Source organism: Macrobrachium rosenbergii, chromosome 48 (assembly GCF_040412425.1).
Source record: "Macrobrachium rosenbergii isolate ZJJX-2024 chromosome 48, ASM4041242v1, whole genome shotgun sequence".
Taxonomy (NCBI): Eukaryota; Metazoa; Arthropoda; class Malacostraca; order Decapoda; family Palaemonidae; genus Macrobrachium; species Macrobrachium rosenbergii.
In genome coordinates this window covers 61,106,238-61,131,615 of record NC_089788.1, presented here as the reverse complement: position 1 = coordinate 61,131,615, position 25,378 = coordinate 61,106,238, and the positions used below count along the sequence as shown (strand labels likewise).

Below are 25,378 nucleotides of genomic sequence, written 5' to 3'. Positions count from 1 at the left end.
GTTGTTTTTAGTTACAGTCAGAAATCGGTTACAATTTCTGTCAAAATTAAAAAAGTGTAAAATAAAGAAATATTTTTTTTAAAACACGCTTTTATTAAAATACACTAAAAAGTAAAAATTTAATTTTTTGAGAGACAGCAGGATTTTCTCACAATTGATCATGTCTATAAAAATAAAAGCGTGGACGCCAAACATGGAAGGAAGTGCTACAAAAAATAAAAAATCTATTTCTTTTCTTGTAGCATTTCCTTCCATGTTTGGTGCCCACGATTTTATTTTTGTAGACACGATTAATTATAAGAAAATCCTGGTGTCTCAAAAATTTTTTTTTTTTTTTTGCTTTTTTAGTGCATTTTAATAAAAGGGTGTTTAAACATTTTTTTATATCAGTTATCGCATGCTCGACAGATTCAAGCACTTTCTCTTCCTTAGTTAAGGTCTCGTAGAAATCTGAGTGTTAAGTTGAAACATCTGTGTGGATGCCTAACGGGGAAGACGGGAAGGAAAATGCTCTCTCTCTCTCTCACTCTCTCTCTCTCTCTCTCTCTCTCTCTCTCTCTCTCTCTTATTTTATTTTAAATATTAGATATATTATATATATAAATATATATATATATATATATATATATATATATATATATATATATATATATATATATATATATATATATATATATATATATATATATATATATATATATATATATATATATATATATATATATATATATATATATATATATATATATATTCATCAAATATTAAGCCGCAAATATCGTTTAATATCCATTTCATACCTAGGAATAGCTTACATCCATGGGGAATTATAATTGATAAGTGCTCCGTACCCGGCAGGATTTGAAGAGTGCCTGGTTTAGAAGACACTTATCAAGTATGAATCTTCTTGGGTGTGAGATATTCCCAAGGTACAGTGAATTGGATATTAAGCAATTTTTGTGGCTTAATATTTGCAAACAAAAAAGTCACGATTATATAAGTGACATATATACAGTATATACATATATATATATATATATATATATATATATATATATATATATATATATATATATATATATATATATATATATATATATATATATATATATATATATATATATATATTCCATCATGGTAATTTTTCCCTTCGGGATGAAGTTGCTTGGCGTATGTCTCCTTTTTATACACTGGTCGTGGCCACCATAGCAATTAAACGAACAGGTGCCTAAATGGCTGCATAGGCCAACTGAGTCACAGTGGTCTTTGATGACATCTGTCCACCCGCCTTTCTTCGTGCAGGAGTAGAACCTGGGTCTATTCGCTTGGTAGGCAAGAATACTACCAGTCACACCACAAGGCTCATAAATTGTCCTTTAAAAAAAAAACTGATATTTCGAAAAACTATATTGGAAAATAGGCATTTTTTTAATATATTAGTAATAGACGTTGCAAGTTGTTTCTTGAGAGATAAAATTCAATAACCTTTCAATCCCATATTCTTGTATCAATTAGCCTTTAATTCATATGAAAGGAATTTTGACTTGGTTCAGAACAAAACCACAATACACAAGTCAGTCTCATGATAAAAGTCGGGTGTTCATTCCCGCAGCGTTCTCAGACAAAATAAATCATAATGACGGCTGTGAACTGACATTCCCTCGAGGTGGCATAGAAGCAATTTCATCAGAGGACAGCTCCTTGCACTGGGGCTTTGTCTTGTTTTGACTCCTGAAAGGGACGTTGCAATTTCGTGCTAATGCCCAGTAATGTCATGTCGTGTTGTATTTACAGCAGAGGAAGGGGAAGAAGCTCCCCTCTTTTATGTGTAGTCTTTTGAATCTAAGATGAGCTTGACATTAAGAGCGGAAAATCAAGATAATGGATGTCATTCTCCGTCTAGTGAGCTGTTGGAAGTGATCTCGGATGAAATGGGATTTTAGTGACTCTAAGACATAGTTAACGAACCATTGTAAGTAAGCTCCTTGATGGGATTTAATTTGATATTTTGCCTCCTCCGTTCCTGCTGGACTTTATTAGCGGCAGGAGTACTTGCGACACTAGTGACTTTGACATGGAAAAGTTTTAGAAATGTTGTTATTATTTCAATAACAATACTTATATATTTTTTTTGTAAGTCTTGTCAACTCAAATTTATAGATTAAAGGAAGTAATCTGTGCGTCCCTAATTTACACAAGTTTTAAATTGACGAGTACAATTGCATTTTATAAGTAGGCCATTTAACTCTGGTTTTAGCATAAAGTGACTAATAAATTTAAAAGTATTAGCTAAGATTTTAGTGTAGATTGATCAATATATTATCACTTTATAGTCATTAGCTTAGCTTTTTAAGTATAAATTGGGCAATACATTTCCATTTTATAAGCATTAGCTCATATTTCAGTGTAATTTGGTCAATGTATTTTCAATTTATAAGTATTAGCTCGGTTTCAAGTGCAAATTGACCAACATATATTCCCCTTATTAGTATTAGCTCAGAGTTTACCCTGTGTACTAATGTGTCATTAGATGCTTAAAAAGATTTCATATACGATTAACGCTTGTTTACAACATTATTTATCTCACTATCAAAACATCATAACTTCCTCTAGCACTACAACTAGGAACGAAACGACAACAGATCCCCATTCTGAAATACTGTCGCTTCCATTGAGGAGATCAAGAACGTCAAAAGTTCATTCAAGAATCCAGATGAGTCATCAGACTTTGTTGAGCTTCTGAGATTACGGAAATGTAAAAAGTGAGAAACGAAACTGTATGGGAACAAATTCCTTTATCTATGTGGGTTCAATGGTTTTTCGACAATAGCCATAAATAGGAAATGAGCAATCACCATACGAAAACTGGTCCATATACCTGTATATACTGTATGCCATTAGCCCCATATCCCCCGGCCACAATATCCCAAACAAATGCAACCACATTAATTCCCCGCCGAGATACCAATTAAACACGCTGGCTTCCACTCGGGTAGTGATCGTCCGAACGAAGTGAAATATAATTCAATTAAGCACCGTTTCATTTTGGGAATTAACAGAGCTTTCGACTTGTCAGGTCTGACTAAAAGGTGGGACGTTTGCTGAAATCAGATGGGGTAACACTTTGTAATGTTTTGTCCTGTGATGTACATACAAGAAGAGCGTTAATAGAGGAAGATAAAACCTAGTAGGCTAATCCATTTCTTTCCAACGGCTGAATTCACAAAAATCAGATTTTAAATGAGGTTTCTAAGTTTCGTTCCTTACATACTTAAGTAGATTATTAACTCACGAACAATTACATGGATGATGGCGAGGCTACTAAGAACGAAAGGTACCATCCCTAGTCCGTTGTAGGCTGAATAGCCAACCAACAATATGAGCAGTAATTTCTCTATGCAGTTCAAGGATGGAAGCAATATTTACCCCCAGCGAACTGGACGCAAGATTTAATAATTCTAACACAGAGAATAATAAAATATTACCACAAAGTAAATGATGCACAAGTAACGATCCAGTGAAGACAAAAGCAAAAATTACTCACTGGATAAAAGACATGAGTAGCGATCCCATGGAAGTCGAAAACAGAAGTATTAATACCCAATGAAAAATCAAAGGTAAGAACGTGACTATTAATCTGCGGAAAGAAACCGATGGATAACTGATATTTTGTACAACCGACAGAACAGCCAAAAACAAAGAGGGTTATGACAGTAATGTGGCTTCATTGCAGAGCTTTCACATAGGAAGAACATCGAGTGGTTCCCGAAATTACAAATAATACTAATTCATTTACCTGGGTGATTGTCCAGAATATGTGTGCTAGTTAATTTTCGTTTAAATAAGACGAAAATATTTGCTTCACTTTCCGTCTTCCTAAGACCTTTCCTAAAGAACCCAAGACACTGGATATCTGGAAATCCTGCACATGGAGAAGGTCTGCAAGGACATATGGTAGAAAGTGGGATATTCAGATGAGCAGATGTCAAGACAGCAACATTTGTGAAGGAAACTGTGATACAATACAAAGGCTGTGGATCACGTCACCAAAATAAACTAATGCTACGCCCTCTCTCCCCGAGACTGATTCATTGTTATGCCTCACTGTCTGCAGTAAAACCAACAAAGGGTTATTGCCTCGTTCACAGATGACGTCAGAGGAAGTTGTGCTGAGCAGTTGAATTTCGAAAAGCAAGAGAACGATAGAAAAGGATGATATTATGCCTCAGAGGAAATATAAACTAGAAGGAATACGTGGAAAAGGACAAGCACTTCACACAGGCATCACTAGCAGTGTTGTCAATTAAAAACAAAACTTTGTAATATCCCTCGAAGCAAACTTTGTTACTGTATGAACTTTGTCAAATTTCATACAGTACTTTGTAGGATATCGACTCATTTTCTTGCGCATATACATCCATAATTAACCACACGCGTCTCATTATTGTGCACATAAATACTTACACAGCTAAAAATCCGATATCAATTCCAACCGAGAGTGTTGCGACTCGATAGGAACCAAATAAACGTCGAATAAAAATACCTGAACAGACGAAACAATCTGGACAGCAGTAAACTTCTTTCTCTAACTGAGAATAGACGGCCTCGGTTTTGGGTATTTTGGGATTTTGGGAGAATGGGACCAACTCTCCAGATACCTTTCCCCTCCCCACCCGCCTTCCCCTCATCCACATGATGGCCCTCATTTCATGATGGGAGAGGTGGGAAGAGGCAATTCCGGGTAGGACAGAGAGCGAGAAAAGAACTGTTGGCTGCTTTATAGAAAGCGAATGGAGAGAGAGAGAGAGAGAGAGAGAGAGAGAGAGAGAGAGAGAGAGAGATGTATATACCGGTTTTGGTCATTCATTAGGCCTAACTTAACGTGAAGAAATTTCCCCCAAGGGATTTTTGTTGATGATTTCATGACACGAGAGGCTTACCGTTAATTTTTTTTTTCTTTTGTCTTCCTTTTTCCAAAAGCTGGACCGTCTTTGGAAATTGTACATGAATGATAAAAAGAAGACGAATTTTTCAGAAACAATTCGTAAAATTGTCTCATTTTCCTCTCTTCTATTGACTAAATACTCTTCCGTTTAAAAAAAAAAAAAAAAAACCTTGGCCGTCTCGTATGTTTTCCATAGATACTACAGCTTGTAATTAGACTTCGAATCCCAAATTCAAATGAGGTGCTTTTCATCAGGAACCGTACTGATCAGAGGATAGAGGCCTATTTTGTAGTTAAAGATTTTATTGTATCGAAGGTAGAAATTAACGTGAGAGAGAGATAAACGAATAGACAGACAAATATAGCAGCTAGTTAATTTATAAGTCGGAGAAACATGGCGGGAGAGAGAGGTGGGGGACGATGGTGAAAACAGTTTGGGTTTCCCTCAAAAAAAGCTAAATGGAGCAATCTTTTGAATTTTGCCACTTTGCCTCGAGCAAAGTCTCATCGTCATTAAGTTTCTTTGATCCAATTTTCCACAAGACTCAGAAGAACTCCTTTGAGAAGCCTCCTCATTTGTGCGCCTTAGTCGGCAAAGTCTCCCATCTGTCTTATAGGCTATTTTGGTACTGTTCTCTAAAGAAGGATGGTTTTAAGGAAAGACAAAAAACAGTCACTGCACAAACACCCTCAGACTTTAAAAATCAAGGATAAACTTCCTTTGTGAAATCAAACTTCGACAGCTTCCTGCTACTTTATACCCAAAGCCTCTGCCGCGTTTTAAGTAGTGAGTTTGGCGTGCGCCTAATGCAGCTCCTAAGTAATATGGAGGCTCTCAGGCTTAGGACCAGGTAAACGTCATTCAAATATCAAAGAATGGGGCAGAAAATGGGCCCTAGTATTTCCAGAGCCACCCATTTTAACGTGGACTAAATATTTAAAAAGAATAAAAACCTATTCCCCTACCAAATCAGTTCTTCTCTTTTCATTTCAGTCTGTGGATGTGGGACCTCCAAAGAAAACCAAAATCCAGTGCCATATGAGCCTCTGAGATCGTCTGGAAAGACAATGGATCCTCATCCAGGGTTCCAGGTAAGTTATCATCATCATTAGAACGGATGGGGATAGGAAAGTGACACAACCTCACACGTTGAATGTAAAAACATTGCTTAGATTGGAAGGGTAACCATACCAATCCAGTTCATAAAAAAAAAAAAACTACCAGAAGAGAAAAGAGAAAATACAGCAAAATGTTAAAAAAAATAAATTCTCGTCACACTGTAAGGATGTTAAGCCATTTTGTAATGCAGTCCTAACACTCTCTCTCTCTCTCTCTCTCTCTCTCTCTCTCTCTCTCTCTCTCTCTCTCTGATAATGTCATCTCGCTCTCTCTCTCAGTCTGTGATAATGCCATCTGAAATTTTCGCATGAAAGAGGTAAAAATAAAAAAAGGGGCCTCAAACATTTATAAACCTTAAAGACAGTTGGATCTTTGCCCTTTAGTGAGAGTAGAGGAAGGTTTCAGTCCCAAATGTAATGTTTACAAAATTCCTTTGACGACTGGAACTTTTATATTTTTTTTCAATTAAGGTTATTTTATTTTCCAGATTGGAAATGAAAAGGTGAACTGCTATATTCCGAAAGAGACTAGACAAGGTTCCAAAAATCTCCTTATGCTTAATTACTCTATCGTTTTTTAGCTGAGGTAGAATGTCCTCACCTAAAACGTTTTCAAGAGAAAATTTGGAAGATATTAACGTCCTAAAGAAGCAGCTCAGTCAATGAGTGTTAATTACACGGTAATTCGGTGGATGAAAACAACCAGAAATATTTTCACTTTACGATTTCAAGATTAGGTCAAAGTCGCCTACAGGAATTGACTTCAATCCTATTCACGTCACAGCAACGGTTTTCAGAGGTCACTTTCGATCAATCTCTCATGCTAGAAGCTTTTCAATGACAGAAAAGGTTGACGTTATGGGAGATACAGACTTTGACCTGTTTGTCCCGACGTCTGTAAAGTTTTTCTGTACGCTTTTGCCTGTTCATTTGTAAGAGTGTAAATTGTCTGTTGAACGAAATAATTATGTTACCTCTGCTCACTATTTTAAGTTAACTGTTTAGAAGTATTGTGCTAGATTTACAGGTTCGGAAGATCGAATAAAGCCAGTTTTATTAGTGAGATAGTGGCGTAACCTGCAAGAACGGAAGAGAAAGTATGATTGATTACTTGATTCCTGTTTACTGACATAATAGCAAAAGTTATTAAATCGCGATAAAACCAAGTGAATATACAATAAGGTATTTCCCGACAAAAGGCTTGACCAGTTTCCCAAGATGGACAACAGTGCTTCTTTTATTCCCAACGTAATTAACTTTGTCTCAGCATCGGGAATAAGAGGACGTCCAGTGCCTATATTGGCACCAGACACTATATTTTTTTTTACGCCAATTGCGTCGTTAATATAATCCTGCGTGCCTTAACCGTCAAAGATTTATATTCCGTGTGCAACTGATGGGACTGTGTGGTATTAATGCTCCTGCGAGTGCCTGTTTGTTCTTACAAGGGACTGGTAAGGGAAGGAAGGCTATCTTGGACATCATGTCGTAGATCAGAGAAGTCTTCGTTTTAAAAAGGAATATGATAAGGTGCATTATACTTATAGTTCTAATCTTCAGGAAGCTGGAAAAGGCTGGAACCAGGAGGTGAGAGAGAGAAAGATAGACGGGAGGGAGGGAGGGAGTCAGGGGGCAGGGAGGGAGGGAGCTAGGAAGGGATGAGGATAAAAAACTTTCGAAGTTCCCATTTAAAATTCCAGACGAGTTTCATATACTTTAAATTAAATTGCAAAAAGAGAGAATTAAATAAAACGAGAAGAAAAATGAAAGAAAGTCGCATATAATTTTCAGTATTAGATTATCTCGTCTCTGTTCAGTTCCTTTTCGCCTGAGGTCAATGAACTCCTTCTGAGAAATTTTCACTGAATCTCTTGAACTATTGATTTCACAAAGGGGTCAAACTAATGACGCTAACTTTTGCACATGTTTTGAAACATTCAGAAACTTCCCTGCCTTCGAGTGAGAAAAGAACCAGAAAGTGGAAAAATGAGATTAATTCAGAGTGCTTGATAAAACAAGAAAAGATTTTTCTAAATTTGATTGCGGCAATTTCATCTGATATCCCGACCTTTCTTTGTTCAGGGTTTTTAGGAAATGATATCTCAATGTTTGTTATCTTCGTTAAGAGAAAGACTATGAAACTTTTTATCCGTTCAAGAGAGTTTCCGTACGTTATCTTTGATCATTAATCGTTTTAATATTCATTTTCATCTATCTTTCGTAAGTCAGACAGCCTGTCCCTCTGTTCCTTAAGCAGTAACATTCCCCATTTCCTTCTGATTCAAAATTCAAATATCTCGTCGTTCCAAAGTCCACCTGATAACAAAAAAATAACAAAATAATACACAGAAAATACCAAGAGTATCAGAAAGTAATAAGAAGAGAATAACAACATAACACGAGAATAACAGAAAAAAGTAATAAAATAAAGAGAGCATAACTGAAGAATTTCCTGGTTCAGGCCCCCTTCCATCTCCTGGAAGAGTCTCACCTAGCGTTCAGTTAACCCTATCAGATAGAGGTGTCACCCTTTTATTTGCGATGTCTCATTAGCTACCCTCGTTCTAGAGGAGAGAGAGAGAGAGAGAGAGAGAGAGAGAGAGAGAGAGAGACCCTGCCTCTTGAAATACGTATAAGATTTTTTAGAACTTTCAGGAATAACTTCATTTAAGTGTTAACATCAGCCAAGTTTCATTCATATGTACAGATAAGCAGCCGAAAACGCTTACATGCAAAGCGGGTATCAGACTTTTGTATAATATACTTTTATCCTAATGCCATAAATCGCCAGGACCCTTGTTACTTAACGTTCCAAAGAGCTTGGTAACCAGAGAACCAATCCTCTAATAATATCCTGATGATCATTATACCAAGGAAATTAATCCGTTACATTCCTGTGGAGTAACTGAAATTTAAAGCTGGAAAGATCAGTGTTTATGTACACTATACCTTCCTCTTCTTAAATAATATTTTGTATATTATTTGAGGAAATATTCCAAAATAAGTGATGCAGAGCCTCATCGTGTGGATCCTGCTTTTTCTTCCGCCGATGGATCAAGAGATCGATGACTGAGCAAAAGCTGCATCAACTCCAGAGACAAGATAAGGAAACCTGAGACAGAGCCACCGATGACAAAGGCAACATCAAAGAAAGGGCAGCAAAAAGAAAGAATCAAATTCGAAAGGAAAAGAGGCGAAGCGAGTGTCCCAAGCCAACCTCAAACTTCGATAAAGAAATGGCGGGAGAGTAAAGAGACTTGGACAGACATTCTACGAAGGAAGATAAAGAAATGAAATGCTGGTCTTCCCTTAATCTATTCTTAGATCTTCTGTCGTTACGCATCACGGGAAGATTTTGAAGTCAAGGTTAGCATTTCAACTTTAGCGTTAGCTCCCCTTCACTTTGACATTCACTTTATTAGCAAATAATACTTCTCACACATGGACACACATACACAAACACACACACATACATATATATATATATATATATATATATATATATATATATATATATATATATATATGTGTGTGTATATATATATATATATATATACATATATATATATATATGTTATTTAATTATTTATTTACTAGTTGACCAACTCAAAGCCTGGGAAAACTCTGAATGACAACCGATAATCTCTCTCTCTCTCTCTCTCTCTCTCTCTCTCTCTCTCTCTCTCTTTCTCTCTTGTTAAGATAGTTGCTTCAATTACATTGCCCAGCATTTTCTACTTTTATATTTCACCCCTTCTCACCTCCCCATTCCTATCAGGGCTGAACTTGGACTTAAGGCATTGGGAGTGTTACTATTCATCTCAGCGCCCTCGAAAACTATGGATTAGACATTAATAGCTCTCATTTTTGATGTTTAATTTATTTTTCACCCCTTCTCACCCCACTTCCTATCGGGGCTGAACTTGGACTTACAGGGTATCAGGAGTGTCACCATTCCTCTCAGCAACCTCGAAAACATGTCACCCCCCTTCCCACCCCAACCCCCTTTGGTGCCAGTGATGTCTTACCACCCGCCGCCCCACAGTATTCTTTTCCAGATAGTAAATCGTAATTATACTGAAATGAGGCATGATAAATTCGTATGGTTTATTTAGTTACTAAACCTATGGACAGAACCAGCCCTGTTTCAGGGAAGCCCTTCCCACCCCCACCCCCTTCGGTGCCCTTTGGTGCTAGTGATGTCTTACCCCACAGTATTCTTTTTAAGGTAGTAAGTCATATGTATACCAAGTCTGGTTGAAATTCCTCAATGCGTTTCAGAGTTATGCTGGAATACACACACATACATAATACATCCATTTATATATATATATATATATATATATATATATATATATATATATATATATATATATATATATATATATATATATTTTTCTCCTTTTGTGATCGATACTATTCTCCCTTACAAAGAGAGGAAATAAAAAGCAGTACACGGTGGAAAGATGGAAATAGTGTTACCGAAAAAAAGGAAATATCTTTGATCTTGAAAAAGAATAGTTAAGATGAAAATGAATGAAAAATAGGCTTAGTAGACTGAAAGTTTAGGGTAAAACTATGCAAATGCTTTTGTGAGAAAATAAAATGATTCTTCAGGAATTTGAATGTGGAGAGAAGGGTCTTAGACCAAAAAATGTAAATCAAATGGATATATTCAGAGTGAAGAGAACGCCTGAGAGTTTAAAGCTAAAACAAAGTTTCAGAGAATTTAGAAAATGAGTCAACCTTCAGTGTAAAGAACAGTTGCGGGAACGCTGTCTTTCTGCTCTACTGACTTTTAAATACCGTTGTCCAGCGAGAACCATAATTTCTTGAAAAATATACAAGCGTATATGCATATACAGAAACATACATACATGAAAGTTTTCATGTAGTTATGAGATTATGACTAACTAAACGAGACAACTGAATTCAAGGTAATCAGTAAACAAAAAATACTTGAAAATATTTCCTAAATAAAGTCAATCCTTAAAATCAACGTGTAACTGAAAATCTCTGCCCAAAAACTTTTAATAAAATCTCCCATTCGTTTCAGCTATGGTGGAAATATGCAAAGAAATTAAAGTTGGAGAAAAGGAATATTCGTGGCTTTCATGGAGTTCGTTGTTGTCTGGGAGTTTCTCATTCCTTTTGTTGTTTGTCTTTCTTTGCTCACGTAAGAGGGAGTCTGCCCTTTATGTTAGCTCAGAGGTTTCATTATAATATTAATCTTTCCACTAATGTTTGCGTTTGTTTATTTCTTAGTCTTTCGTCTTTCGTTGTTAGTTGTCGTTGGTTACGAAGTTGGAAAATGTTATACTTCCATTACGTTGGTGAATGTATGTGTTTATGTGTGTGAGTCTGAATCTATGCAAATACATTCTTTAGGTGACCTTGAGACGATTAACTCTTGGGAAAAGTCAATTAAGAATTGATGATTTGGTGGTATGAAAACCACCTAACCCATTTAATAAGATAGGGATCCTCCCTGTTGGCTGCTATGTATTTTGATAATTAAGTTTACCTGTTCGACTTTTAAGAACATTTCTTCTGTTCGATTTTGAATCATTAAAGGTTTTATTAGTCTTTTCGAAGATTGAATAATATTTTGAGTAAAGTAGACCTTCATGCAAAAATTTTTGCGGATTTACTGCCAGAAGGAAATAAAATAATTCCGATCATACACAGCCTTATTTCCGTCTATTGAGAAAGAAATTATTCATCTATTGGTTACCTTTGTCTGTCTCCTATTTGTTGTCATTAATTTTATGTGTTAGAGGACTTAATGTAAATTATTAACTTTAACTACTTTCTCTCTCTATATCTCTCTCTCTAAGATACGATTTGGAAATAACGTTATTGTAAAGTACAGACAAGATTATATGTGTGGATTTTTAGCAGGGTAATCAAGAACTGATATGCTTTCTCTCTTTCTCTCTCTTTCTTTGTATATATATATATATATATATATATATATATATATATATATATATATATATATATATATATATATAGTCCTTGAAACATAAGCAATAAAACCTTGCAAATGCCTGAGATGTCTCAAGTTCCTTTTGGTTATATCTCCTTCTATATATTTAGTTCCTTTTATATATATATATATATATATATATATATATATATATATATATATACATACAATATATATATATATATATATATATATACTATATATACATACAAACATATATTATTTTTTTCTCTCAGGATTACGTTGTTAGATACTTGGCCCCTTTTGATATCTAGGTTGTGGCCACCCCAGTAGTCAAACTACCAGCTGCCTTATCCACTGCATAGGCCAAAAATCACAATATGTCTTTAAAGGTTTGTGTCCATAAGACTCTCTCTGTGCAAGAGACGCTCCTAGGACTGCTTGCTTGATAGGCAAGAATACTCCCAATCACGCCATGTGGCTCATACACCAAAAAAATATTAATTTTAGAAAAGCTAAGCAGGAAAAATTATCTCTTTTTCAACAAGTAGGCGAGATTATGTCTTAGAAGTTACAGGTTGCTTCTCAGGAGATAAACTGTCACTACACTTTAGTCCCATATGAATGAACTATTTAACTTTTAATTCATAAAAAGGAATTTGGTTTGTCCCGAACAAAAGCTCATCAATCTCATGATAAAACACGGAATTTAATTTCACAAGCGTTCTTAAGCAAAGGACTCAGCTCGGCGCTTCCGCTCTCCTGTCAAATTACTATGAAATAACTACACAATCCTTGTTTCTGGAAGCAATCTTAATCCTTCAACTCTTCGAAAAGAGTCAAAAGAAATGTGACTGAACTGCATCATAGTCGTATGAATTCTAAAAGGGAACTAATTTCCCAACCTTTGGTCCACACCATTGCCTTCTGTTTGGATAGAGACGGAGATGGACACTAAAATAGTCACCCTCCGACTTCGAGGTTCACCGGCTGCTTCTCTCTTGTTATTGCCAAGCTCAGGAATTCTATCCCTGTCCCTCTTTTCACTAACTCTATTAATCTTCCCACCTTTTAATCTTTATCTTGCGTTTTTGGGCCGAATGTAAAATGCTTTCCGGTATAGAAATTCTTGCATACGTAAAACAATGTATACATGTTTGTATGCATGCATAAGCATAACCGTACATATATAAACGATACATGAGAGAAAAGAGAAATTCCGCTGCAAGTATCTTTAAGAAATAAAGCCGAACAGCCAGAGTGAAATTAAACATCTTTATCACAATCGCCAAAAAATGTCCCGAAAGGAAATCGAAAAAGCAAATGGAAACTGACGAGTTTTTCAGCTCTCTCTCTCTCTCTCTCTCTCTCTCTCTCTCTCTCTCTACTGAACACCCTTACCTGCAAACAAGTTGATCTGTGCTCATTCACTTACGGATTATTGCATATCTTCTTTCAACGACGGCAACAGATTTCAAATAAGTTAAAACTGAATAAAAGGAGACAGTTGGGACGAGATTTCTTCATGTCCTAAGGATTCAACCTGTAATTTATCAACGCTGTGAATTTTGCAGAGATTCTAATCTAGAAGAAACCGACAGTTTTCTATGAGACGAGGAGAGAGAGAGAGAGAGAAGGCCAGCCCTACCCTGTATTTCCCATGAGATCCCAGCTGCTTGGAATTAGCACCACCTGCACAAAGGCTCCATCTGGGCACGATTGGAATGTCTGTTCTCCTCATCTGTGGCAAACACCTTCATAGTGCGAGACTTCGTCTGATTTATGATGAATTTTGTTTTACAAATACTTCAAATTCCCGAGCTACCATTTCTTACTCTTGCAAGGCGCTCATGGGGTTGATTTGTAATTGGCTCTGTTGCGATTCTCTCTTTTAACATTGGGCCTCATTCCTTTGACTTCTCTTTTCTCAGACATTTCGAATAAATGACCTTGGCAGTCTTAGAAGTTAGTTCCTATGCAATAGAAAGGGAGAAGCACCAGTTATGTAAGGTTAGTGATTGCCATAAAAATATTGCTTCTTGTATTTTTCACCCTTTTTCCTTCAACAGGCCATGGCTGGAAGACTAGTCAGAACGATCCTGTATTGAGAAAGTTGACTCTCAAGAAATAATTCAAGCGGTGAATCTTTGTAAGGAGCTCTCACACAGAAGGGCTTATCGTGATAATAAATTATTTAAAAAAATATATTTTTAAAAATCATAAGTCTCCTGTCGAAAAGTGTTCTGCATTATTATAGCAAATAAGAATATCTGGAGCAGAAAAACTTATAAATCTGTGAATAATTAAATAATTACTGAGCAAAGGAGAGGTTTGCATATTATAACGGTACACGGAAGTATGAACAGTTGTGGAAACGAAAGAAATGTCAAATAGTAGAGAAATGATTTTGACTGCACCTTCCTGATCCACGGGAAAATAACAATAAACCTTGATGATGTATTCAGACAGAAGTCATTGTTCTAAGACTTCCAGTCCTCAGAAAGTCTCTCCCTCTCTCTCTCTCTCTCTCTCTCTCTCTCTCTCTCTCTCTCTCTCTCTCTCTCTCTCTCTCTCTCTCTCTCTCTTGTTGACTTAAGTCATAGACTTGGTGCCTGGGTGTTAGTCGACTTTTATAGATCCGATCTAAGATGGTATATGATGTTTTTGTGTAACAAACGAAGTCACGAAGGAATTTCTTCACAACAGCATGCTAAAAAAATGAATGAAATAAAGAAATTAAAAACAATATTTCATCCAGAAAAAATAAACAATATAAATGTATCCTAAGGCAACATTTCTATCCCCTTAGATGAGATGCTGTGAGCGAAGAGAGAGAGAGAGAGAAAGAGGGAGAGAGATAGTTTCTATTGAATAGCGGAAAATGAAAATAAAATCAAAGAATGGAAAGAGCTGTAAACTGGGAGGCGGCGGAAATGATGAGAACGATATAAAAGGGAATTTGAGCCAGATAAGAAAAAGAGAAGGAAAAAGATGAAGCAACAAATTACAGCACAAAAGACAAAGATGTGATCTGAGGGAAGGTGGGGGTGATAAAACTGATATGAATTTCATATGAGAAGCAAACTCTATGAGGAGGTATGAGAGTACAATATATATATATATATATATATATATATATATATATATATATATATATATATATATATATATATATATGTGTGTGTGTGTGTGTAAAGCAGATGCGGGCGGAGACTAGATAAAAAGAAGAGAACAATTAATAATTTTGTATGTAGCCAATAACAAGAATCTGTAATGAAACAGAGAATGGAGACAAAAACAGCAACTTTGCGTAAAAGAAAAGTGTATGAAAATGAGATTTCGATTTAGATAAATGATAGCCGAGGAAAGTAACAACGAAAACCTTCACATGGTTAACAAAACAGAAAGAGAAAAACACTTGTATCTCACCTGGAAGTGTTTTCAGGAGACTTTGGTCTTTGTCACCTTCTCTTGAGCAGACAAAAGCGATTCCACATCCAAAGGAACGTTTGATTTTCCAGTTCCTTTTCCTTTGCTTGTATTGTTTACTTCACTTGTTTATTTACAAGTGTTTGTTTCTTTTGCATTTGAAGTTTGCAAGGGGAAATCTTATGGTTTATTGTTTTTCATGTACTCAAACGATTAATTATTCTTAAGCTATTTACCTTAGGAACTGAGAGCAATTTGTCTCTGGGTATATCGCCTATTAATCGTCTTCCACTGTATGATGTTTATTTCCCTTTGTAATTGCTGGTAATTGCCTTGCCCTCTGGTGATGCCTTCCGTCTGCCTGAATGACTGGATTCTTCTTTGTCCTTCTCTGTGACCCTTTTCCTCTTTGCCTTCTCTCTGTCATTGATTTTTCTCCCTTCTGTTTAATGACTGTGATTCTCCTCTTTGTCCTTCTCTCTGTGATTGTCCTCTTTGTCCTTCTCTCTATGATTGTCCTCTTTGTCCTTCTCTCTGTCATTGTCCTTCTCTCTGTGATTGTCCTCTTTGTCTTTTTCTCTGTCATCCTTCTCTCTGTCCTTCTCTCTTCATCGTCCTTCTCTCTTCGATGGATGAAAATATCTTTGAAAACCCTCTCTCTCATAGAGACGCACACAGGCCAAGAGAAGCGAGACGGTCTCAAACAATTTCTAGGGAGGTTTTAGGTCTCTTAATATTGTTATGGAAATAATGCCTGACGAATTTAGAAATTCTAAGTTACATCAAAAGCGGACCTGTTGATATCCTCTGAAGAATTCGCCAAATAAGACAACTTTTATCGAGATGTTTAAATTTATTCATTATGCAAAGCATTAAAAACTTACAAGATCAAGGTAAATCTGGAAAGTGTTCCAATATTTTATTGAGTTACAAAGTTTTGTCAATGCATCACAGAAACCTTTCCATAAGTCTTGAATCTTTGTTTTTCGTATTCACAGTTTAGCTATATGATGTCAAATATTGGCATTATATATATATATATATATATATATATATATATATATATATATATATATATATATATATATATATATATATATATATATACAAATATATACACATATGTGTATATACAAATATGTATATATCTATATATATACATACACGCACACACACACACGTGTGTGTGTGATGTACGAAGAGTTATTGGGCATCATTGAAATCTCAGCCTTAAAACATGCGCCCCTGAAAACAGCACTCCGTTCCCTGAACTAAGAAACATAGGTATTGATTCGAAAGATTCCACATATAATTCCCTCGGATGTACTCGAAAAGACAATGGCACGAATAAAAACTGAAGAAAACACTGTCCGACATGAAAGTCTGAGATTTCACAAAACAGCATCAAAACTTGGTCTGCAAATGCGGAACTCAGCTTTCCCTCCCGTTTTCTGTGAGGAGGAAAATCCAGGAAATCTAAAAATACCGAAGGCATTATTGCCCCGGATCTTTGCCCCTCTTTAATTTAGAAATTCTGGTGCCAAAAGAGAGGGAGAGAGACTGAGATAGACATAGACACTACACCACTACAGATACTTCATAACTTTGCAGTGCCTACTTGTGTTTCCGTTCTCATTTCTCCCTCCGCGAAAGAGTTTTCCTTTTCTCCTTTGTTTGCATTCCGAATATTTCCTTCACGTCTAATGGTTTCTTGTTTAATATTGACATTAAGCCTTCTTTTATTTCCCCTTTGGAGGAAGGCTGTGAACACACACTTAACCTTTCTTGCTTTATACTGACTTGTCACGAAAATGGATATTTCTTGTTCACCCTATTTTTTTAACAGAAATTATCTCTCTCTCTCTCTCTCTCTCTGTCTGTCTCTCTGTCTGTCTCTCTCTCTATATATATATACAGTATATATATATATATATATATATATATATATATATATATATATATATATATATATATATATATATATATATATATGTATATATATACACATATATATATATATATACATATAGTATATACAGATGTTTCTTTTCACCCTCTTTTTAAATAGAAATTCTCTCTCTCTCTCTCTCTCTCTCTCTCTCTCTCTCTCTCTCTCTCTCTCTCTCTCTCTCTCTCTCTCTCTCTATATATATATATATATATATATATATATATATATATATAATATATATATATATATATATAAAAAAATAAACGTGTTGATTGGGAAGCTTCCACGCAAAAATTCTATCATGTTAATTTATAAAAAGAAATAATATACTACAAGTAAGAACCGAAAATGCTGGTGGCTTTGTTCCCCTGGTCTTTGGCCCTCTTTAATGCGGAAATTCCGATGCCACGAGTGAGAGAGAGACAAAAAGAGAGAGGGACTGAAACGCGACAGAAAACGGAATACCCTCGCATGGCGTACCTGTTTTCATTCATTGTTTACATAAGTGCGACATTTTTCTCTTCTATTTGCATTCCGCTCTTCCTCCATGTTCAATGATTTGTTTCCTAACATTGACAGTCAGGTGTCTTTTCTTTCCTTTTAGGGAAAGATCACGAACACGGTAATAACCTTTCTTGCGCTCATTTTCAAAATTCTCTCTTGATTTTTATGCGATAAAATTCTGTATATTTATCTAACTCTCATCCGTGTGTCTATCTATCCATCGACCTCGGAAATCGTTCCCTCAAGACTTGATGCTCTCGAAATGGAAAAAATCCTGGAAAGGGTTCTTATTATGAAATATTCGCAGATAAATACCTGGAATCTTCATACCCAAGGTTCAGTTACATGTAACTAAAAATAAAGAAAGTAAAAGCACTGTGCTTTATCTTTAATTCGTGTTGTTTCTGTAATGAAGCACCACTGTATATATTTTGGACAATTTATACGAAAGGTGTACATAGTGCATAAGAGGTATTCCCACAATGAAGGATGAATGAGAGCGTTTTTATATTGCATTTTATGAACCTTATAACCAAAATATGAAGAGCCACTGAACCCAATGACAAAATCTGTGAACGTGGAAACGACATTTTCCAAAACCTGTCTTAAAACTTTTACATTTTTCCTCTCTTCCATCGATCACATTCCCAACGTTTCGGAAACAGACTTGGCAGTTCTCCTTTTTCTACCAAGAAACTAGTACTAATTAGGACCCCGTTCCCAAAATCACGAGAGGTCCTTTTCATCAGGAGGCGTAATAATCAATTTACTATTTGGGTCGTGGTTTCCGTATTCCAGCTGAGCCTCGATCCTTCCAGAAGGTTCTTGAGGCTCCCTCATCCCTTGGCGTGTTGGGCAGATGTTGATCGGAAAGTAAAAACATCCGTCACAGAGACGATGTAGATGTCTCGTTATTGCGTTTACTTAAAGGAAATATTAAAATTTTGCAGCTAATGGCGTCATGATATATATACAGGTAGTACCATGAAATAAGAGGGAGAGACAAACAGACGGACAGGCGTGCAGAGAGAGAAGCAGAATGGGGAGGAGGAGAGAGAGACAATAATTTCATTTCGCTTTAACAAAGCACAAAAGGAACAATCTCTTTGAATGGTGTCGCTTGGCCTCGAACGATGTCTCGTCGTCATTAAGTTCCTTTGATCCATTTTTCCACAAGACTCTGAAGAGCACCTTTGAGACGCTTCCTCTTTTATACGCTGCAGTCTGCAGATCCTCCAATATCCTTATGTTGTTTTGGTTATACCCTCTAAACCAGGATGGTTTTAGGAAAAAAAAACAGTTGCTGTCACAAGCACCTCTAACTTCCTGTGTAAAATTAAACTCCGGCGGCCTCCTATTACTTCTTACTTGGAAGCCTTTGATCCTTTATGTTGGGAGGTCGACGTTTGCCTCATGAAGTTGCTGTCTAGAAAATGTGGAGGCTAAGAAGCTAGGGGAATTTATGGCACTAGGGGTCATTTTCCATTACAAATATGGAGGAAGAATGGGCAGTAAGTGCAATCTTGCTTTCGTTGAATCCGCCCGCTTTTACATGGAATGAAACAAAGAGTGCATCTAATTTTCATTGCCCTTCCCTTTTCACTATCTAACAAATTCTTCTCTTTTCATTTTAGTCTGTGGGTGGGGACCTCCACGGGAAGCACAATTCCAGCGCCATATATGCCCCTGTGACCTGGAAAGCAACATGGTTCAAATTCCATGGTTCTAGGTAACTTATCATGTGAGGCATGGGTTAGACAGGCCACGCAACCTGATGTTGATTGTGAAAACCTATCATAGGATGGAAAGGTATTCCACTTTAGATACATCCACCTAGTGCCTAATAAAAGAGAAAGGCAATTACAAGAAAAACTTCTTTGGTTTTTCTTTGTTTATCATCAAGTCGGTTTCCTCTTTGAATGCTGAGAATCAATTCATGTGGTGACAAAAACAATAACGTCATGGAAAGACAAACAATATTGTCCAGTTCGGGAAGAATGAGAGAGACAGAGAGGGTGGGGAGACGATCTAAAAGTAGATAAGAAATAAAAAGTTTGAAGAGAAAAGTTCCTTAGAAAATCTGGGTAAGAAATTTCTCAAGTCTAAAAGCCATTTTTGTAAAAGTACAAAAATAAACATACTTGGGGCAAATGGATCAAGGGCAACAAATGAAATACCTTTCTGAGATAAAGGAAGGAGCAGATTGTCTGTCATTAATAGTAACTAAAATGGGTAAAAAAAAATGGAAAACATTCCTGTGAGAGTGCAAAGAGAAAAATGTAGGGTGCACAGTACTCAGGAGATAAAAAACAAAAGATTATTTGCCAGTGGAAATAAACGGAATGGGGTGAAAACAGAATTTTCCCTATCCTAATCAACCTCTCCACTGAAGCAGGTGGTTCCACGTAACATATTAATTTGACGGTATCCTAAGGCGGGCTCCAGATGTTGCTTAGGCTGTTTGCTATAACCTCGGTGTGGTGTTCGTTGGGTTTTCGCACCATGAGCTGTAACCATCGATGGAGCATTCATTCACTTAAACAACGCTACTTTTACACATGTTCACTTAAAAAGTGTTTCGAAATAACTTAATTAAAATGAATTCTGACTGGCGTTTTTTCATTTGACTGACATTGCATAATATTTAAACACTTAATGTTTTCTTCTAAGCAGAATCTATCACGAAATACTTTCATTTCTCATAGAAAGTAACTGCTAGCTTAGGCAAGAAATAACAGACAGAATTCTCCGAAGTCAAGGCAGATAAGAATATTATTCCGGGAACTAAGTCGACAGAGGAACTTTTTTTATTCTCTTGAGTCAAAGTGAGTAAGAACACAACTCCAGGACCAAAATCAACAGTGAAGACTATTTTGTTTCCACAGCTGGGTGTTATCCGTTCGGCGACCGGGTTTTACGAACGTAATCTCCTTGTGACGATGGAATGCACTGGAATTTCAGGTTGGAATTTCCAAGAGATGAAGACATTTAGAATACACTAACTTAGGACAGGTACAGGAATTCGGAGGCTGCGCTATTTTAGAAGTCGTAGGAAGGAGAGGGGATTTTTTTTAGCTATTAGTTTTGTTTGTATTTCATAAAAAAAGCGGTTTCGAATCATTTCAGTGATCTTTGCATGAATAGGGATGTATGACTTCAAACACTTCTGTTCATGATATGGATACCATTTGGATGTTTTTGCAGGATCGAATGGGTTAAACAGTCCCTCTCCTGAACCAATGACCACCGCACTGAGGCTTCTGGAACACACGTTTCGGTAATCTATGAAGGCCGGTAATTGCCATGTTTTCTCCAGTCTACTAGGGCAGATCTTAGCATAAAGACAAATGAATAAAATAATCGTTGAAATAGGAGGGAGAGACAAACAGACAGTCAAGGTGTGTAGACAGAGAAATAGATTTAGTCGTCAGTGAATGTGTGCGTTATAAAAAAGCAAAAGGATATACAGAGAAAGGGAAAATCACAGGAAGGGGAGGAGAAGAGAGTGACAGTAATTCAAGTTCGTTTTAACAGAACATAAATGGAACAATCTCCTTGAATGCTGTCGTTTTGCCTCGAGCGATGTCTCTTCGTCATTAAGTTCCTTTGATCTATTTTTCCATAAGAATTGGAAGAGCGCCTATGAAAAACTTCCTCATTTATTCGCCTCTGGCGGCAGGTACTCCGTTTTCCTTGTGTTATTTCGTTAATGTTCTCCAAAGAAGGAAGGTTTCAAGGAAAGACAAAACAGCAGGCACTGTCACATGCACCTCTAACTTCCCTTGTGAAATCAAACTCCGGCGACCTCTTATTACTTTTTATACGGGAGCCTCTGATGCCTTATGGAGGGAAATTCATGAAGAAAACAGATGCATCTCATTTCCCTTCTCCTTTGTATTTCCATATCTAATCAATTTTTTCTCTTCATTTCAGTGCGTAAATGGGGGACCTTCATGGGAAGCACACAATTCCAGCGCCTATATGCCCCTGTGACCTTCTGGAAAGCAAAATGTTTCAAAATCCATGGTTCCAGGTAAGTTATCATGTGAGCTATGGGTTAGACAGGCCACGTAACCTCATGGATTGTGAAAACCGAGCTTAGAATGGAAAGGTAATCAATCCACTTTAGATTCATCCACCCAGTGCATAAAAAAAGAAACGCAAATATAAGAAAAACTTCTTTGGTTTTTCTTTGTTTACCATCAAGTCGGTTTTCTCTATGAATGTTGAGACAGCATTAATATTATGGAAAGAGAAACTGTCCACAGTATTTTCCAATTGCTAGAGAGAGAGAGAGAGATGGGGGTGGGGAGATGCCAAAACAGGTAAATAAAAACAGCAAGTTTACATAGACAGAAACAGACAGATAAACAGATGAAGCTTAGAAACAGAAAGGAGAAAAGAAAGCACAAGCACTTGCACAGACTGACAGACGCGTACAGAGATTTCCTATTATTTCGTGAAACTAAACCCAATCAATGGCATCATGTACGTTCATTTTTTTCTTTTATAAAGCCCAGGCCAAGATGAGATGAATATGGAACAAACATCAATCAAAAGGAGATGAAATAAAAACAAGTAAACAATGCGCCGAAGCTTCTTCGGCGCAATCGAGTTTTCTGTACAACGTATAATGCTGTATGAAACTTTCAGCCACCGCCCATGAAACTGTCAGCCGCGGCCCATGAAACTTCAGCCACGGTCCGGTGGTGGCCTTTATTTTTGGCACCTATAGCGGTGCCAGACGCACAATCATGGTTACTTTAACCTTAAATAAAATAAAAAACTACTGAGGCTAGAGGGCTGCAATTTGGTATGTTTGATGATTGGAGGGGTATGATTAACATAGCAATTTGCAGCCATCTAGCCTCAGTAGTTTTCAAGATCTGAGGGTGGACAGAAAAAGTGCGGACTGACATCTCAGTAGCTTTCTTTTACAGAAAACTAAAACTGAACAGAAGAGTAAAAGAAAGTTTAGCAAAAAGATGGAAACAAAAAAGAAATTCTCATCACACTTTGCAAGGATTTTATGCCAATGTGTGTTGTAGTTGTAACATTAATGCCCCAATCTCTCTCTCTCTCTCTCTCTCTCTCTCTCTCTCTCTCTCTCTCTCTCTCTCTCTCTCTCGCAGTCTGCGTGATAATTACGCCAGAATTTTCCGCATGAAAGAGGGGAAAAAAATTGTTCTGACATTTGTGAGTGTTAAGGGACAGTTTAATCCTTTGCCTCTTCAGTGAATGTATATAGCATCTTGTTACAGCGATTAATTTTACTCCTATTCAGATAAACATTTAATGAAAATTAGGAAACGTTTGATCCATTTCCATTTCAAAAACAAATTCTGTGAAAAGCGACACCCTGTAACATGCTGGAAGCCTTTGCATTGCCCTGTCAAAGTTGACGCTTTGGGATAAATAGACTTTGACCTGTCTGTCCCTCTGACAATTTTATTTTTTTTTTACTTGTGTCTGAAAATTGCTTGTTGAATGGAAAAATTGTTTCCTCCACGTACTATTTTAATGCAACCACTAACCAGAATAACTGTGCTGGGGCTACAGACTCGATGAGATAGAACAGAACCAGTTTTCTTACTGAGATAATGACATCACCTTCACGTAGGGAAGAGAGAAAAAAAAAGAGAGAGGTGAAATGCTGTAGAAGAGGAAATAACGGGGCAGAACCACTTGCCACTTGTGTCCACCAAAGGATTTTGCTTTGTAACCTCAGTATCCCTGACAATGATTGTTTTACTTTTTTCCCAGCAAGGCATTTCGTAGCAAAAGCTTTAACCAGTTTCCCAAGATTGGTAACATTTTTCTTTTGTATTACCGCACATTGGCAAAATTGCCTCAACCCTGCCTCAGCATTAGCAACAAGAGGACATGCAGTCCGTATACTGGCACCAGACTATCTTCTCACGTCAATGGCGTCATTAATGGAATCCAGCGCTCGCATTAAACGTCATTAGCCACCAGGGAATTATATTCAGTCTGCAAATGGCGGGGCTGTCTGGTAGTCATGCTCCTGTGATTGCCTGTTTGTTCGTGCAATGGGCTGATGATGGAGAAGACTGGTACCTTACACAGGAGGAGGGAAGGGAGGAAGTAGGGAAGGAAGGATGACTGCCCCTGGAACGGAGTCCCAAAAAAAGGCCAGACTCGATTCCCATTCCTTTTCTGCTGCCGATAAATATTTAACTCTCTCTTGTGTCAGAAAGATACTTTTTCTTTTTATTTTGACGATGATGATGATTATCATTGTTATTAACCTCTCTCTCTCTCTCTCTCTCTCTCTCTCTCTCTCTCTCTCTCTCTCTCTCTCTCTCTCTCTCTCTAGAGGCTGTTAACTCCAGATAAGAAAGACGCCTCAAAACAAGTTAGGATGATGTTGACCTAGTGATACCAAGAATCGCCTCAATAAATCGCTGGAGGGGTGGGAGGAGGGAGAAAATCCTGATGAGAAGGAGGAGGAAGAGAATAAAAAGGCACAGGAGATAAAGGAATTCTGTGACCCCTGATAGGAAGGAGATCGATTGTAGGAGGAGGGGGAGGAGGAAAAGGAGACCAGAAAGAAGACCGGGACTCGGATCCTTCTCTGTCGCTTCCGATGCTCATTTGTCCCAGGAGTGACTCGGAAAGAAAAAGTTCTTCTTGTTTCTATTTGTTTTTGCTTTTCTCCCCAAACTATTTCTATATTTTACTTCAGCCACATATTTTTTTTAACAAAATTGCCTGACTTCAAGAGTAAATGTTTGTTGAGATGCAGAACCAAAACAGAAATAAAGATTACCGATGAAGAGGTTAAGCAATAATTCACCTGACTGAAATTTGAGAAGTGGTTCAAGAAGAACTTGAGCGGTGGGGTGGAAGGAAGATTGAGCCAAGTTATGATTTAAGGAGGATATTTAAAACAATAATATCCTTTGGAAAAAATCAAGTATGAAACTGGTAAGGTAGCTGGTGCAAGTGATTTAGGATGGAGCGGGATTTGCATAACGCCAAGAAGAGTGATCATTGAACCAGAGTGAATTCATAGAAGGAACTGAAAGAAATCGAAAGGTTTTGTCGTCATGCTATAATGATAGACAACTCTTTGCAGAAAGAATAAACAACAAAATGCCTGACCGTGTAATAGTCAGTATGACCATGTGGTTATGCCCTGGTCAGTAACGTTTCATTTTTTTACTTAATTGTTTTACATTTGCATTGTCTCTCATCAGTCTGTTAAGAGAAATCAGTAGACTCAAATAATTCAGTAGAACTCCAACAGAATTTAGAATGATATAAAAATGATCCAGTGCCTTATTTTCAATCCTCCTGATAGCTTCCACAGCCAAACGACAAAAGGTTTCACAAGCTGATGTGGAGCAAGAGCCCGTGCTAGCAAAACCTGGCTCAAGCAAACAACAACAACAAAGCAACAATTTTCATCCTGGTGCTTCCGGTTTCATGTCAAATTGCTATGAAGTAATTACACAACTCT

At 36.9% G+C, this 25,378-nt stretch overlaps 1 long non-coding RNA gene across 2 annotated transcripts in view; it reads left to right on the top strand.

The window, feature by feature from the left end:
• LOC136831451 (uncharacterized) overlaps positions 1–25,378 on the top strand; it is a 132,277-nt gene that overhangs the window by 30,538 nt on the left and 76,361 nt on the right. For both annotated transcript variants that reach the window (XR_010850884.1, XR_010850883.1), the window contains exons 5-6: positions 5,937–6,034; positions 21,829–21,928. This is a non-coding gene — a long non-coding RNA (uncharacterized lncRNA). The remainder of the gene's footprint in view (positions 1–5,936; positions 6,035–21,828; positions 21,929–25,378) is intronic.